The sequence below is a fragment of a genome, unplaced genomic scaffold (assembly GCF_019419815.1).
Source record: "Pyrus x bretschneideri cultivar Hongxiangsu unplaced genomic scaffold, Pyrus_bretschneideri_v1 Contig20, whole genome shotgun sequence".
NCBI classification, from domain to species: Eukaryota; Viridiplantae; Streptophyta; class Magnoliopsida; order Rosales; family Rosaceae; genus Pyrus; species Pyrus x bretschneideri.
In genome coordinates this window covers 86315-104916 of record NW_025999502.1, presented here as the reverse complement: position 1 = coordinate 104916, position 18602 = coordinate 86315, and the positions used below count along the sequence as shown (strand labels likewise).

The 18602-nt window shown below is 38.3% G+C and overlaps 1 long non-coding RNA gene across 1 annotated transcript; it reads right to left on the bottom strand.

Moving 5' to 3' along the window:
• Window positions 1-10822: 10822 nt before the first annotated feature.
• LOC103930317 lies at window positions 10823-11502 on the bottom strand. The gene is made up of 2 exons (XR_664660.3): window positions 11222-11502; window positions 10823-11080 (listed from the first exon to the last, which is right to left on the bottom strand). It is a non-coding gene; the product is annotated as an uncharacterized LOC103930317 (long non-coding RNA).
• Between the last annotated feature and the right edge of the window lie 7100 nt (window positions 11503-18602).

The window sequence follows — 18602 nt, the reverse complement described above, 5'->3', positions numbered from 1 at the left end:
CAAATCCACAAGGAAAAGGGCCAATTCAAATTAGAATCCAAGAGGGAAAAGGGCCATAAGGTGCGGCATAACCCTTGGATTTAGGAATAGGCTTTCTAGAAAGGGTATTGTGGTAGATTTCTAGAAGGAAAGGCATAAGGGGTGCGGCATACATTTAGGATCAGATAAGGTGTTCTAGAACCACATATCTAGGTGTATAAATTTGAAATTAAGCCCTTTTTGCAGTTGAAATTAAGGTGGAACAAGATTAGGTTAGGATAAGGTTTGGATAAGATAAGGTTGTTTGGATAATGTTCCATATTTCTAGCTCTTTCCTTATCTTCTTTGTCTTAAACTTGTTTCTCCAGATTTGTAGCATGTTCCTAGCCTCTTTTGACTTCAAATTCATCCATCCACCTTGCTTCATATGCAAGCTATCCATAATAAGCCCAAAACTGCTCCAAATAGCTCCAAAATGCACTTTCTTGCTTCTTTTGCCATTTAAACCTACAAACACACGAAAATAGCTTAAAACACTATAATAAATGGAAACTAACTATGTAAATGCAAGAAAACAAGCTAACTAAGTCGCATAAATATGCTCCTATCAAATTCCCCCACACTTAGCTTTTGCTAGTCCCCGAGCAAAACAAAACAAACAAAACATAACCTAAACCTTCCAACAATTGCCTCAGGGATTTCCAATGAAACATGAGATGTTAAAAATCACTACTCCCACAAATTTTAGTTATCCCTACCCTTGAGCATATACTCAACCGTAGTCACCATTCACTGGCTCGCATTTAATCAATTAAAACAACATTTTGAATGTAGTAACATGCCTTAGAGAATTTCCTCAATTCCTCACTGGATATACTCTCTGTTTTCACACAGATTTTCTGACTACACTCCCTACACTAGGTATATGTGAGCAGATTGATGTAAACATGAAAACTAGCACTCACATATGTATAATCAAAGAAGGCATTTTCTAGAATTATTAATATGTATATGATATGATCTCATGAATGGAATGCCACTACTTAGACGCGAGAACCAGGGATACCATATGCTTTTACCAATTTTAAACTCCACATATTGAAACACATAACAATCAAGATCGAAGTCTAAAGGTTGTAACGGGGCTAAGGTATTGGCTAACAAAGAAAGCTAAGATAAACAAAAGTTCTTAAAGCAATAGTAAGCAAAGTAATGAAATAAGCACTTAGAATTCACTTTTGAATGCAGAAATCAACTCTAAACACGAAGGGAAACTTCACACATCTCTTAGGGCCAGATTCAAACATTTGGACCTTTTCTTCAACAACCAATACTTGTTAGTTCATTCTCACTTATTTTCAACTCTTTTTCTTTCTTTTCTTCAACTTTTTCTTTCTTTTTCATGTTTGTTTTTCTTCTCTTTCTTCTTCTTTCTTCTTCTTTTTTTTTTTTTTTTTTTTTCCTCCTGTGCCCTTTTTCTTTCTTTGGCACACTACTTGTACAACCTCACACAATTCCAAAGAAACACCTTCCCCCCACACTTGTTTTTCTGCAATTTGTAGAACAAAAGGAATTCCCTCTAAGTCATGCTTCATTATCCTTTAAGAACAAGGGTATGTGTATTCCCTTTCTAGGCTAGGTAAGGATAATGTGGCTAACAAAGAAAATAGGCTAAATAAGGCTCAAAGGGGTTAAACCTATAAAACATGTGCAAAGGGTAAGGCATTTTGGCTCTGGCTTAACTAAACAACTTCATCTTATTGTATGTTATGCAATCAATATCATGCTTTGAATGAAACGAGCATGAGTTCTAGTATTTGGAACTATAGTGATGAAACACATTTTAAGTAGCAACCAGCAAAGAAATAATGAGATCATGCAATGACTTTAGAAAACAAAAACATCAAGATTAATAAGTCGTTAAAAAAAGTTTAGACTCAAGTCTCTCAGGGTTGTAGCATTAGTTTGAGTTCCTTCCTTCAAGCATGTTACAAAAATTGAATTTTTTTTTCCTTTGTGATTACATGTGCATTCGTAAATAACAACTACAACTAAGCATAAAAGAAAGAGCATATCAAACTTCCATCCATGTTTATAACTTTCTTTAACATTCATGCAATTAAAAATAAAATCCTCATCATTGTGTTGGAAGGTACCCTAAGACACAAACAAACACAAAAACAAAAACGACTCTAAAAACAACTCTTTTTTGGGGTTTTCAAACATTCTTTTTCAATTTTTTTTTTCTAAATTTTCGGACTTTCTGTTTAAGACACATTAAAACACCTCAAAACACACTAAAAACACTTAAAACAGTGAGTAACAACATTAGAAGTGATAGGTGAATAAATCTCACGAAAATCATGCAAAAACAGCTTGTTTACCCCCCCCCCCCAACACACTTATATAGACTCACAAAAAAACAAACAAATAATACAACTAACAAACAAGACAATTATGGCAAAATAAAAGCAATAAAGAGAAGGGTAAAAGAAAGCAAATCTGGTTGCTGGAGCTAGAATTCCATCATCTCCTCGTTTGAACACATGGGTTGCCTCCGAAGAAGCGCTTGCTTTAATGTCTTCCAGCTGGACGATACCTTATTTTAAGCTTCGATAGGGCTTACGACATGGAGGGTATGTCCTCCACGGCATGCTCCTTGAAATTCTCGTAGTAGGGCTTCAAACAGTGTCCGTTCACTTTAAATTCATGTCTCGTCTTCAAACTTTGAATTTGAACTGCACCATAAGGAAAGACATTAGTAATAACAAAAAGACCAATCCATTTAGAACGCAACTTACCCGGAAACAAACGAAGGCGAGAATTGAAAATTAACACTTTCTGCCCTATAGAGAACGTCTTGCTCCGAATCATCTTGTCATAGAAAGCTTTTGTTTTCTCTTTGTAAATGCGAGCATTCTCATAAGCCTTATTCCTTATCTCCTCAAGCTCATTCAATTGAAGATTCCTATGGATTCCAGCGGCATCAATGTCCATATTGAAAGTTTTGACGGCCCAATGTGCTTTGTGCTCCAATTCAACGGGAAGATGGCATGGTTTCCCATAGATAAGCCGAAATGGGGACATCCCAATTGGTATTTTGTAGGCTGTACGATATGCCCACAATGCATTATTTAAACGCAAGCTCTAATCCTTACGAGTTGGCCCAACGGTCTTCTCCAAAATCTACTTGATTTCTCGATTAGAAACCTCAACTTGCCTACTTGTTTGAGGATGATAAGGTGTTGAACCCTTATGTGTGACATTATACTTCTTGAGCAACGCCTCTGTGGTCCGATTACAAAAGTGAGAACCTCCATCACTTATTAGTACTCTTGGCATCCCAAATCTGGAAAAAATGTTAGTTTTGACAAAATATGCAACCACTTTGGAATCATTAGTATGGGTGGCTTTTGCTTCCACCCATTTCGACACATAATCAACCGCAAGTAAAATGTAATTAAAACCATGAGATGAAGGAAAATGACCCATGATAACAATACCCCAAACATCAAAAATTTCGACAGAAAAGATGGGATGTTGCGGCATTTGGTCATTTGCACCTATATTGCCCGTTCTTTGACAACAATCACAAGTCACACAAAAACTTCTAGCATCCTTAAATATAGTTGGCCAATAAAATCCACATTCTAAAACTTTATGTGCTGTTCTTTGAGTGTCAAAATGACCCCCACATGCATAAGTGTGACATTAAGTTAAAATTGAATTAAACTCCGATTCATGCACACCCCTACGTAGAATCTGATCAGGGCAATATTTCCACAAATATGGGTCATCCCACACATAAAAACGAGCCTCTTTCTTAAGTTTATCACGTTGGTGCTTATTTAGAGTGCTTGGAACTTGTTTAGACACCAAATAATTCACTAAATTGGCATACCATGGCACACTTACCTCGATGGACAATAGCTGCTCATCAGGGAATGTCTCTGCGATAGGCACTGCATCCTTTTCATGCACCATACGGCTTAAGTGGTCAGCCACCACGTTTTCACTTCCTTTTTTGTCTCGAATTTCAATATTGAACTTTTGGAGAAGAAGCATCTAATGAATAAGCCTTAGTTTGGCCTCCTTCTTTGTAAGTAAGTACTTCAACGCTGCATGATCAAAATAGATTATAACTTTAGTACCAAGTAAATAAGAATGAAACTTATCTAAAGCAAAAAGAACAGCAAGAAGTTCTTTTTCCGTTATGGAGTACTTCAATTAAGCATTATTTAGGGTCCGGGATACATAATATATAATGTGTGGGCTTGTTCTTCCTTTGGCCTAAAACATCTCCTAATGCATAATCTGAGACATCACACATACGCTCAAAAGGAAGACTCCAATCTGGTGGAATAATGATGGGGGCCGAAGTGAGCGTCTCCTTTAGGTGTTTAAAGGCCTTCTCACATGCTTCATCGAACTTGAAAGGTACATCATTTTGTCGGCATAGGGGTTGGGAAATCTTAGAAAAGTCCTTGATGAATTACCTATAGAATCCTGCATGTCCAAGAAAAGAACGAACCTATCTAACCGAAGTAGGAGAGGGTAAGTAGCGTACAAGATCTATATTCGATTTATCAACCTCAATTCCCTTGGTCGAAACTATGTGCCCTAAAACTATGCCTTGTTTTACCATAAAGTGACATTTTCCCCAATTTAAAACAAGGTTAGTTTCAATGCATCGTTTCAAGATTAATCTGAGATTATCTAAACAATCATCAAACGAATCACCAAATACGCTAAAATCATCCATGAATACTTCAATAATCTTCTCTACAAAATCTGAAAAGATACTTACCATGCATCTTTGAAAGGTAGTTGGTGCATTACATAAACCAAATGACATTCGACGATAAGAAAAAGTACCAAATGGACAAGTAAAAGTAGTATTTTCTTGATCATTTAGAGCTATAACAATTTGATTATATCCTGATTAACCATTAAGAAAACAATAAAAAGAATGACTGGCTAACCTTTCAAGCCTTTGATCAATGAATGGCAACGGGAAGTGATCTTTCCTTGTGGTGGTGTTGAGCTTCCTATAGTCAATGCACACTCTCTAACCTGTTTGGATACAAGTTGGCACAAGTTCATTATCTGCATTCTTCACCACGGTGACTCTAAATTTCTTTGGCACAACTTGAACCGGTGGAACCCAACGACTATCTGAAATTGGATAAATCACTCCATAATCAAAAAGCTTGATAATCTCCTTTTTCACAACTTCCATCATTAGAGGGTTGAGTTGGTGTTGAGCCTCTCGAGTTGGCTTAGCCCTCTCTTCTAGAAGTATGCGACCCTTAATGTTGGCCAAAGTCCATCCAATGGCTGTTTTGTACTATTTTAACACTCGAACCAATTTTCCCTCCTCCATTGCCGTGAGTGATGAAGAAACAATGACAGGCAACGTCTCTTTTTCTCCCAAATAGACATACTTCAAATGATCTGGCAAGGATTTAAGCTCAAGAATGGGTGCCTGAATCACCGAAGGTAACAACTTGTTAGTAGAAACGAGAATTGAAATTGGGATTGGAGGCTTACCAAGGTGTTGTGGCAATGACTCAAGTGCAACAATCATCTCGGCCTCATCTTCACATGTAGGCACGGCAAAGACCTCTTCATGCATGCCGTGGGTGTGGTCATTTCCTGCCCCTTAGTTTTTAAGTCCCATTCCTTTTGTAATGGTCGTTTCAAGTGGATCTCTCTCTAAAGAGTCAAGATAATCCTACACTAATGAATCGAATACATCAATAGAAAAACAAGAATGATCATCTTTAGATATTTTATAGTTTCAGAAAGATTGAAATCAATAACTTCCCCATCAAATTCCATTTTTAACGTCCCCTTGAACACATCTATCTTGGTGCGGGCTATTTTCATGAAGGGTCTCCCAAGTAAGATCGGCAATGGTGTAGAATGGACTGAATCTTCCATGTCAAGCACATAAAAGTCCACTGGAAAGATCAAATTGTTAACCTGCACCAAAACATCTTCCAAAATTCCTTTCAGATATGCATTAGAACGATTGGCCAATTGAATAATCACACCATCTTTTTTAAGCTCTCCTAAGTTCATAGATGCATAAATTGATGACATTAATTGAAGTTCCTAAGTCTAACATAGCATGTTCAAACTTAGTATTGCCAATAACATAAGGTATTGTAAAACTACCCAGATCTTTGCATTTAGGTGGTAGTTTCCTTTGTAACACCGCATAAACATTCTCACTTACTTGGACCACTTCCTTGTTCGAAATCCTCTTCCTTGTTGTGCAAAGCTTTTTCAAGAATTTGGCATACTTAGGAACTTGCTTGATTGCATTAAGGAGCGGGATATTGACTTGAACTTTCCTAAAGGTTTCCAGAATGTCTTTCTCATTCTCTTCTTTCTTTGATTGCCTAAACCTGCTAGGAAAGGGCACATTTAGTGGAATAGAAATAGAAAAATTTGAATTTGGACTTACCTTGGTGGTTTGGGATGACTTAGGTGCACTAGAGGGTTGCGGCAAGGGTTGTTCTACCCTTGCTATGGCTTTGTCTACTTCTTCTTCTTCTTTAAGCAACAGCTTCATCCTCTTTTTGACTTGCTTTGGTTGGTTTGGGGTTGGTTCCAAATTCCTTGCCACTTCTCAAGGTGATAGCTTTAGCGGTTTCAAAACCTCTCTTTGGATTCACAACGGTTGAACTAGGAAGTTTGCCTTGTTCTCTAAATTGCCCAAGGAACTCTGAAATCTGCTCCATTTGCTTCTCCAATTCATCCACCTTTTTGGCTTGATTTTGCATTGCTTGGGTTTGATTTTGGACTCCCTGTGCCAAAGTGGTTAATAATTGAACAATTTGATCATTATCCATGGACGAACCTATTTTTGGTTGGGCAGATTGTGGTTGGTTTTGAATTGGTGCGTATGGCCTTGGAAACATCCGAGGGGGTGGTGGACGAAATCGTCCTTGTTGTTGAGGTTGATGAGGCTCCCTCCACTTGAAATTTAGGTGATTTCTCCATCCCAGATTGTATGTATTTGAGTATGGATCATTCATTTGCTGATTTTGGCCTTGATAACCTATGGCATTGGCAGATTCCCATCCTCCATTCTCAATCAATTAAGGGCATTGCTCAAAGGGATGTCCTTGCATGGTGCACACGCCACATACACTTTGTTTTTGCACTTTGGATCTATTGGCAACCTGAGATACAAGCATAGTGAGGTTAGCTAATTGAGATTGAATTTCAGAAATTGCACTTATCTTATTCACTTGTTGTTGCCGTAGGGGGTCTCTTTGTCCAACTCCCTCTTATTGTTGTGCATTCAAGGCTCGATTGGCAATTAAGATCTTGGCAGCCACCGGTGTTTTGTCAACCAAAGCACCCCCTGCCGAGGCATCTAGCATGTCTCTTAATTAGAAGGAGTCCCTCGTAGAAATATTGAATTAAAAGCTCTTCCTTCATTTGATGTTGAGGGCATGATGCAGCTAGAGTTTTGAGACGCTCATAGTACGCTGGAAAAGACTCCCCTTGGTTTTGTTGGATTCCACTAATCCTCTTCCTCAAACAAATGACTCTCGAAGTTGGGAAAAACTTCTCTAAGAGTGCTCTCTTCATGCTTTCCCAAGAAGTGACGGTTCCGGGTGCTAGTTCATAGAGCCAATCCTTAGCCTTTTCTAAAAAAGAGAATGGAAAGGCTTTTATCTTCAAAATGTTCCCATCGACATTGATAGCTGTCATGCTCGAACATACCACTTCAAACTCCTTAAGATGCTTGTTTGGGTCTTCCATGGACAACCCATGGTATTTGGGAATGTGATGCAACAAGCTAGACTTCAATTCAAACTCATCGGTCTTGCCTTGAGCTGCCCTAAGGTATTGAATGCATAAAGGCACGGCATTGTCTAGTCCCGAGGCTGAAAGTTCCTTGATTGTTCGATTATCCGCAGCCATGGCTTGTTCTTCTTCTTCCACTTCTTCTTCTTCTTCTTCAGATTCGGCCTCAGAACTAGGTGGACTAGGTTCTGGATGCCTTCTCTTTCTTCTCAACGTTCGTTCAAAATCGTCGTCTCAGGAACAGGTTGAGAACTACAAGTCATAAACTAGTACCTAAAACAAAGCAAACAAAACAAAATAAAAGCAGAAAACAAAACAGAAACAAAAGAAAAACACACTCCACTAACAATTTTGCTAATCCCCGACAACGCCGCCAAAATTTGATGTGAAATTAACAAACACACAAATTAAAACCCTATAATTGTAGTATATGTAAGTAGGGATCGTTCTAGGACGGGGATTAAAAGGGATTGCTAATCTAATTAAAACTGACTCAAAAACACAAAACTAGACTTAAAAACACTTAACTAGACTCAAAACACTAATAGAACTAAACTTAAACATATTCTAACTAAGTTAAAACACTAAATATTAAAGAGGGATTGATTTTGACAAAATTAACTAAACTAGGCAGATTGCAAAACTAAACAGGTTAGACACGAAATTGGTTGAATTGAATGGGTAAAGGCTAGCTAGAGGGTCCTTCTCCACACATGCACATATGAAACACAAATTGATTTCCAGTTATTATTCATTTAAACCATGAATGCCAATGCCCCAAATTAATCGTGAGAAGCACAAATTAACTTTTAGATTTTCCCAGTTTCATTGAATTGGATGGAATACGCATCGACAACCAAATTATTCTTATCAAGTTCCCTACATGAACATCATAATAGAGATACAATCAAAGATCATTAAGCCTTGTGAAAATCATAAGCATTGACAAGGCATTCGTAACTATGAACTGCATGATACTCTTGCCCAGAATTTACTTAACAAAATCATGACTAGTGACTTTTACTACTTGTGAATATAAGTTCATAACGATAAGGTGAAATTCCCTTATACTCTAGCATCAAATTCATGCATGAAAACTAAGTATGCATCCTTAATCATCATACGAGAACATGTTCTCAATAAATCAGTTAAGTAAATTGCATTCACAATTCAAGAAACAATAACTGGAGGAAATCAATTCATATAAAACATATGTCTATGGCTTCGAATTCACCTCTAACTAAGAAAAACTTAGTTACACATGTTCATAACAATTGAAAAGCAAATTAAAATAAACATGGAAACGAAATGAGGGAAGAAAGAACTCTGAGAGTCTCCAATGGATGCAGGTGGCTTGCGGCACAAAGTCCTCATTCTCCTATGGAAGCCACGGCAAACTTCTTCTTCTCCCAAGGATGCGGCACAAGATGTATTTCTGAGTATATGGTGTGTGGTGCCCTAATTCCTGCGGCAACATAAGTATATATATGTGTGGCATGGCAAACCCTAGAGATTAGGGCTTGGACTTAGTAGAAATAAAGGATTAGGGCCTTAGGGTGTGGCACAAGGCTTGGGAAAGAAGTTATAGCCCATTTAATTTCTAATATGGACCTGCAAAATCCAAATCCACAAGGAAAATGGCCAATTCAAATCAGAATCCAAGAGGGAAAAGGGCAATAAGGTGGAACAAGATTAGGTTAGGATAAGGTTTGGATAAGATAAGGTTGTTTGGATAATGTTCCATATTTCTTTCTCTTTCCTTATCTTCTTTGTCTTAAACTTGTTTCTCCAGATTTGTAGCATGTTCCTAGCCGCTTTTGACTTCAAATTCATCCATCCACCTTGCTTCATATGCAAGCTATCCATAATAAGCCCAAAACTGCTCCAAATAGCTCCAAAATGCACTTTCTTGCTTCTTTTTCCATTTAAACCTACAAACACACGAAAATAGCTTAAAATACTAAAATAAATGGAAACTAACTATGTAAATGCAGATAAACAAGCTAACTAAGTCGCATAAATATGCTCCTATCATTCTTCTTCTTCTTCAAGGCAATCTTTTGTGCCACAAAAAGGTCCTATTAAATAACATCATCTTCCATTTCTGGCAACTCATATCCCTTCTCAACCATATTCCAAAGGTCATGAGACTAGAAAATGGTTATCATTCTAATTCTCCATTAGCCATAGTTTTCTTCATCAAACACTGGAGCTTTGAGCTCACCTTCACTCAATCCTTTTATCTTGGATTTGAACTGACACTTAGGGTTTCAACCTTTACTTGAAAATTCCCAAAGATGGTGATTGTTGATGCAAATTTCCGCCATCTTTAGTCTTTACGAAATGCACTTGCAAAACAATCAACACCTTTGATCAATGACCAAAGCCTCACATGCCCACGAGGTAGGGGGGTTAGGCTAATGAATCTCCGATGCCTAAGTCAATTTCTCTGAGGAGAGTAAAGTGTTTAGGGCTTTTTTAGGGTAGCAAAAACTTCATAAATTTGGTAGAATATGAGGCATATATAGGGGAGAGGGCCGACCATAGTGTTAGGGTTTTACCCTACGCATGGTAGCATCCTATTAGCCAAGATTTATGGAGAAATATTCTCAAGATATTAAATAGGAAATAATATATTGAGATGTTGGAGTAATTATCCCTAATTGAATTAAATAGGGATTACTTGATTGAAGTCAATCTTCAGTTGAGAATGTATTAAAGACAGGATTTGGGTGATTAATCCTTATCTTTAAAGAAAAACTAATGAAAAGGACTTGAAAACCTTTAGTTTTAACGATAAGGACAAAATAACTATTTTGGTCCCAAGAACAAAAAAATGGCCCATTTATGTCATTCCCCTTATTTTTTTGTGTGTAAGTTCTGTTTTGTTTCTTCTCATATTTACTTCCCGTGTTTGGTTTACAATCTTAGATAAGCAAATAAGTTTGTAAAGGGATATACATGTCACCAAACCTTTACTGGTCCGCAATAAAATGTCAAATACTGGATCATGATCTGTTATAACATATAGTTTTATTCAAGATGGGACATGGTTTCCAAGAAGAGGAAGCCCGTGTTCAGCTTTCTATATACAAATGATCATTATTTTTCCTTCACCGTGACATGAAGCCAGGTATATATATGTATACATATTTGCTGTATCATGGTGACCCTTCCTGGGACTGAGTTTCAATTGGTGTAGCACAACAATCGCAACAAGAGCCTTGTGGTGCAGGTGCGCAGCATACACAAGCTGGACATATAGGAGTTGTATCTGAAAAGAAAACCAAATACAGAATCAACATTTCATACACATATGCAGATGTGCTTATGTTGGTTATCTAAGTTCGAATCTCCGTTTTCGTAAATACAAACAGGTGCAGAGATATGAAATAATATAGGTGATGTGAATTACCTAGAAAAACGAATCGAGCTGCCTCTGGGGTTGAAATCGGAGAGAGTACGACGGCAAAGATGAAGAGGGTCACCAAAGCAGACCTCATAGAGCCACCTGCCATTAGTTCTATGTTATTAGAAAACAATAACAAACTTGTTGGGATGAGGTGTATATGTAGGTTGGAGCGCGTTGTTTGAATAGGATGGTTGATTTTTCTTCTCAGTTTACGGAATTAGACTTTGATGCAGCGCTTGTATGTTGACGTTCTAGAATTTCAATACAGTATACCCCATTAATTAATTAATTCTAGGATATTATTCGTGGATTATCAAACATAAGATTTGCAGATGATCCGTAAATTGTCTAAGCTATAAAATATATGAATACTGACAGGGTAGTCAATTACGGTTTGAATTTGCGCACCTGTTAAAACATATGAACATGCATTAGTGTTGTTTGGCAAAAACATTTTCAACATATTATCACTTACTATCAAGTCGTGGAGTGCTTATCACTTCAATGGAATTCTCCCTAAACTTATGAAGTTGGTTTCCCTGCTGATGCTAAACCATAAAATTGGTTGATTGCTAGTGTTAGCATTTTGATTAGGCAAACCCTAGGACTTAGAATCTCTGGAGAGACTAGAATGTTTAATCATTAATCAGTTTCCAACCCAATATAGTACTAATTAGTGTTTGGGCTCACTTCACAATATTTTATCCTGACCAAAACCATTAATGTTTTAGATCTTCATTCAAAAGTCACCATTACCATCCAAATCTATCAAAATAGGATAAATTAGTCCAGATTCTTATCCGTTTAAGGGAATGTGATATCACTTGTAATTAATTCCTACCACATAGGGGTTTTCTCTAAACTCTATATATTGTAAACTTTGTACATAATTAATTCAAGGAGTCATATTTCTACAAAATCGGAAGTAATTTAGTCATTTGATTATTGTCATGAACATTTCATGTGTTTTTTGCAACACTGTGTCACAATTAGATATTGAAAATGTTCATCAATGTTGAAGCACTAATCAGTTAATATCTTAATGGTGTTCTAATCACTCATTTGACCTTGCTTCACTATGTAGTCTTATGATTTGAACCGTTCAAATTTTTAGAATATCACTACTAGATCATACTTGCAAAAATTCATGTAAATCGGAAATTACTTAGCTCTTTAATTATTATTATTATTATGAACATTTCATTGTTTATCGACAACTCTATCTTCGTCTATTTTTTGTTGAAGTACAGACTCCAAGCTCTTTACTTTCTTCAAAAATCATCAGAACCAATTTCAGATTTCTCAAAATTTGAATCTATTTTTGGGTATTTGGTAGATTTTTTCAATGGTTTTTCTGGGTTTCTTTTATAGTTTTTGAAATTACGGAGCATTGATGAGTATGAAGGGATTGAAGTTGCTTCAATTAAACTAGGTCAAGCTCTATGACCTCCTGCAGTGCCCTGAAGATCTTGAGAGGCTCTACTAAATCCACCTCCTCAAAACATCGAATCACAGAAACATCATGATGTTCTACCTTTCCTCGGTTGATACTGGCAAAAGAAACATCAATTTTGTCACTGACATGTTCGCCTTTGGGACTTAAGCAGTGTGTATTTTGTGATTTTTTTTTTTTTATAAAATTTTTATGATTTTGTAACTGAAATGTTCACCTCGCTCACTGCGTTACTATAATAATTGCTGCTTCATAAATTATCATACTTGAATCTAATATGAGTGCCCCTTCGCAAATTTTGTTGGTTTGTCAAGTTGATTGATTGAAATAAGGGAAAACTATTTACTTAGAAGGTTAATATGTGTTTAGATTTCAATTCAATTTTATTCGAGTGGGGACACCAGAATTCATGGCTTCTGAAGTATGTGAAGAGGGAAACGAAGAAGATGAAGAAGGAAGCAGTAAAACTCAGTTGGGTCCTCAATGCACTCTTAAAGAACAGATTGTGCTCAAATGTGGCAAAATGTTGCTTATTTTTACATCATTTAATTTTCTTTATGTCATTTTTATTTGCTGCACCGTTGGTTGACTTTGTTGTTTCAGGATGATGGGGACTTAGAGCGTTTGAGGGGGATGGAGCATCTTCTTATGACTTTGAACCTTGACCTGTCAACAATTCAGGGCTGCAAGAGTTGACCAAGAGAAAAGAACTCAATCACGCTAAGCCTACATGACCTCATTCTGTATGTAATACTTCCACCTACGAAGTACGGATACGGGAGCAGGAGTAGAGATTTGGAGGCAATTCCAATTTAGAGCATGAAAGTTCAAAATATCCCGATTTATAGTAGTAGAAAGGGTAAAACATTTTCCTTTAGGATTACAACATTTAATAGGTAATCTAATCCTAATTGGAATATATAATACTTTCCCAGATTCCCTAGGATTTACACAATCACATTTCTATTCTAAGTATGACTGCAACACTCGCCCTTAAATATGTAAATACTCAACAAACCATTGATATCGGATCAGATCTTCAGCAGATAAGGTAGAATAGTTGATGAAGTTATCGGCACAACGGGTGATCGCGAGTCTCAAATTTACTTTGAAGTATGCATTTGTAAAAACTCATAAAAACCTTGCTATGGTAAAGCCCAAGGAATGGGGAAAAGCCATAGACTAAGGAGGAAAGTAAGAAAATATGCATAATGTCTAAAACGCTCGTCAAACTGGATGAAGGTAGTGAACTCAACGGAGTATGATCATCCTAGGATGGGTGCCTCGTTAAAACCTAGTTAGGTAGAAAAAAACTAGTGGGAAAAATGCTCCTAATCATAGGGGAAAAGAATACCTTAAGATCATGTGAGTATGCTTCAAGATACTCCCCCTGAGTTAGACATAACTTCTAAATAAGAGAACTACAAACGATTCAACTCAGATAATTTACGCATACCGATTCCTTGGACGAGCTTCTGAAATGTCGACTTGGGCAATGACTTGGTAAAGAGATTAGCCAAGTTGTCTTGGGAACGGATTTGCTTGACTTCAATGTTTTGATGCTGCTGCTGCTGCTGCTGCTGCTGCTGGTGTGAGTAACAGAATTTCGGCGCTATGTGTTTGGTGTTGTTTCCCTTGATGTATCCCTTCTTCAGTTACTTAATACATGCTGCATTGTCTTCAAAGATCGTCGTAAGAAGGTCAACGACTAATGTAAGACCACTAGTGTTCCGAATATGTCCCATAACTTCTCTCAGCCAAAAACACTCACGCGATACTTCATGCAGGGCGAGAATCTCAGCATGGTTAGACGAAATCGCAACTAGCATTTTCTTGGTAGACCTCCAAGATATAGCGGTGTCTCCAATGGTAAAGACATAGCCCGTTTAAGAACATGCTCTATATGGGTCAGACAGATATCCAGCATCTGCGTAACCAACAAGGCGAGAATCAATCTAAGAGCTATAGGGGGCGGCAACACTCGGAGATTCGCGAGTATAGAATAATCCCAAATCCGTAGTACCTTTGAGATAGCGAAAAATGTCTTTAACACCATTCCAGTGTCTGCGTGCAGGCGCATTGCTGTATCTAGCCAATAGATTCATAGCGAATGAGATGTTGGGTCTAGTGCACTGAGCCAAGTACAATAAAGCCCCAATTGCACTTAGGTAAGGAACTTTGGGTTCCAAAATCTCTTCCCCATCCTCCTTTGGATAGAACGGATCTCATTTAGAGTTCAAACGACCATGGGTGTACTCGAAGGCTTTGCATTATCCTCATTAAAACGATGCAACACCTTTTGGGTGTAGTTCGATTGATGTACTAGGATTCCATCCGAATAATGCTCAATCTCCAGGCCGAGACAGTATCGAGTTTTCCCAAAATCCTTCATCTCAAATTCCGATTTTAGGTGTGCAGCAATTTCCTCAAGCTCTGCGGGAGTCCCAATGAGGTTCATGTCATCGACATAAACTGCAACAATTGCAAATCCGAAATATGACTTCTTTATTAACACGCATGGGGATAGTTCGCTATTCACATAACCCTGACTTGTTAAATATTCACTCAGACGGTTATACCACATCCGCCCGGATTGTTTCAATCCGTAGAGCGACCTCCTCAATAGAGTGCTCCGTGGTCTAGAACTATTTGAACCAGTCAATGAAAGTCCTTCTGGAACTGTCATATAGATTTTTGTATCTAGATCCCCATAGAGATATGCGGTTACCACGTCCATAAGTTGCATATTCAATTTTTCGGAAACTACCAAACTGATTAGGTAGTGGAACGTTGTAACGTCCATTATGGGGGAATACGTCTCCTCAGAAGCCTTGCGCTTCAAGGCGTGCTTTGTATCGCACTATTTCATTCTTCTCATTACGCTTTCTCATGAAAACCCACTTGTAGCCAACAGGCTTCATGTGTGGCGGTGTAGGAACAATATGTCCAAACACTTTACGTTTCGTGAGCGAATTGAGTTTGACCTGGATTGCTTGTTTCTAGTTTGACCAATCGGTTCTACATCAGCGATGGAACGTGGTTCAATGTCATTGCTAAGCATGATGTCAGTAGCTCCTGAGTACACGAATGCATCGTCGATGATCATCTCATTCCTATTCCAAACCTCATCCAATACTGTGTAGTGGACCGAAATTTCGTGATTCTCAGGAGGTCGGCATGTTTCATCTAAAGCATCATTGTAATCTAGAATAACCTCATGCGTTGGAACGGATGAGTGAGCGATGGTCGGATTCAAACTAGGGTCACTAGTTGGTGCCATTTCCTTTTCCGGGGTTGTGAATCCTTTGAACCAAGGAGTCTACCACGCTTCATGATCGGAGCAGATGATTGGCTAGCTGCCAATGTACCTTGCTGTGTGAAGGGTATGGCATTCCCAAACAGGCAGTTGATGTACGTGGGGTACATTTATCCTTGCAAGTGTTTGCAGCAGATCTTGTCACCTTTGCTGGATCATTAAAAGCATCCGGCATGCTTTGAGTAATGCTCTAAAGATCTATAATTCGTCGCACCTCAATTTCAGACTAGGTAGTGCGGGGATCTAAATGAGACATAGTGGGAGTATACCACGACAATTCGCGGTGTTCTACGGGAACGTTATCATCTTTATCTCCCCCTAATAATGGGAAGACTATCTCATCAAAGTGACAATCTACAAAATGTGTGGTAAAGAGATCTCCTGTCAAGGGTTCTAAGTATCGAACAATTGATGGTGAATCATGACCGACATAGATTCCCATTTTTCTTTGAGGACCCATTTTGGTATGTAGTGGGGACGCTATTGACACATAAATGGCGCACCCAACCATCCGTAAATACGAGACGTCAAGCTCGTATATAGTGACCAACTGTAACAGTGAATGTGGTTAGTTAGCGGTGGGCCTCAAGCGAACGAACATAGTTGTGTGCAATATTGCATAGCCCCAGGCAGATACTGGCAGTTTGGTTCGCATAACAAAAGTCTGAGCTATCAATTGAAGGCGCTTTATGAAAGCTTTTGCTAGGCCATTTTGGGTGTGAACATATGGCACAGGATGTTCCACATCAATTCCTACCAACATGCAATAATCGTCAAAAGTCTGTGACGTAAACTCTTCAGCGTTATCTAGTCGAATTAACTTAATCGGATAATCAGGGTGGTGAGCCCTTAGCTTAATGATTTGAGCTAGGAGTTTAGCAAACGCGGCATTGCGTGTGGACAATAAGCAAACATATGACCATCAACCAACACCATAAAATATTTAAATGGTCCGCAGGTTGGTTGAATAGGTCCATAAATGTCCCCTTGAATCCTCTGAAGAAATTTGGGGGGGTCGTGAATAATCTTTGTATGGGAGGGTTGAATATTCAACTTTCCTAAAGAACACGCTTTGCATTATGGAAATCCAACATAAGGATGTAAGTTATGCCTGTCAGAAGATTTAAGGATACGGCGCATCATGTCACGTCTAGGATGTCCAAAACAATCATGCCAAAGCAACAAAGTGTTCGGGAACTCATGCATGGGGCCGGCCACACTGTGGGCTTCTATGTTGCGAATGGTTGTGATGTACAACCATCTCAGCAGACGTTCCAATTTCTCGTGAATATGCTTCTGGCTATATTCGTATGAAATGATACAAAGAAATTTAGAACCATGATCTTCAATGGTTTCAAGATGATATTTATTATCTCGAATATCTCTAAAACTCAGTAATGTTTTGTCGGAACGTGGAGAGTAGATTACCTCCTTAATGGTCAAGATTGTACCATTAGACAACATGATACGTGCCTTTCCATATCCTTCAATCAAGTTGGATAGGCCTGAGAGAGTTGTCAAATGAGCTTTCTTGGGTATTAAGTTAGTAAAATAGTGTCGTTCATGCAAGATGGTGTGCGTGGTTGCACTATCTACCAGACAACTAACTTCCACACTAGACATACCTAGAAATAAATTGAATGAATTGGTCACATGCAAAAATATAAGTCCATTCATTCAATTAAGCAATTCGAGAGAATAATATCCATTCAAATAACAATCCATAATTCAAAACAAACCAAAACCAAACAAACTATTCCAAATACATAGAAAAGTTGTTCAAATTAAACCATAAACCTAACAAAGGAAGGGTAGGGTTGGCCACTCCTAGTGGGTTCGGCCACTCTTAGTAGGTTCAGCCACTAGGGGTAAAACACCCTAAAAACATGTCTAATTTATTCATTCATAAGCGTTGATGCCTCCTGAAAGTCTGATATCTCCATGGATGTAGTTGCATCTTCCGGATGATCCATATGTGCAAAGTTAGACTCACGATGGGAATGATACTTGGCAATGGCCTCAGGGGAAGCTCGGTATATGCGTGATCAATGATCTTTGGATCTACAATGATAACACATGTCCAGTTCAGTTGAAACAGCCTGAACGGGAGCTTTGCCCTTGTTCTTGAAGTTTGGGGCCTTAAGGGCGAGTGGTGGACGCTGCTGGTCACATTTTTTCCCTTAGGTGCGGCACTCTGTTGACCTTGGGCCCGTGGTTGGGCTTGCAGCCCATTGACACGGTCGCGACGGTTCTTTCATCGTCTATGGCTGCTAAAATTGGTCGCATGCGCTTCAAGCGCAGCGTTCGAGTTAGTAGGTCGAGCTTGATGATTCTTCATCAAAAACTAGTTCTGCTTTTTAGCGAGAAGTAAAACAGAGATCAAATCCAAGAACTTGGTGAATTTCTGTGCCCGATATTGTTACTGCAGGACAATATTGATGGCATGGAAGGTCGAATAGGTCTTCTCCAGAAGATCTAATTCAATTAGTTCCACTTTGCGAAATTTCAACAAAGAACAGATTCTACAAACTTTAGAGTTGTATTTATTCACGGACTTAAAGTCTTGGAAGCGAAGATGCTGCTAGTCGTATCTTGCTTCAGGCAAGTATATGTCT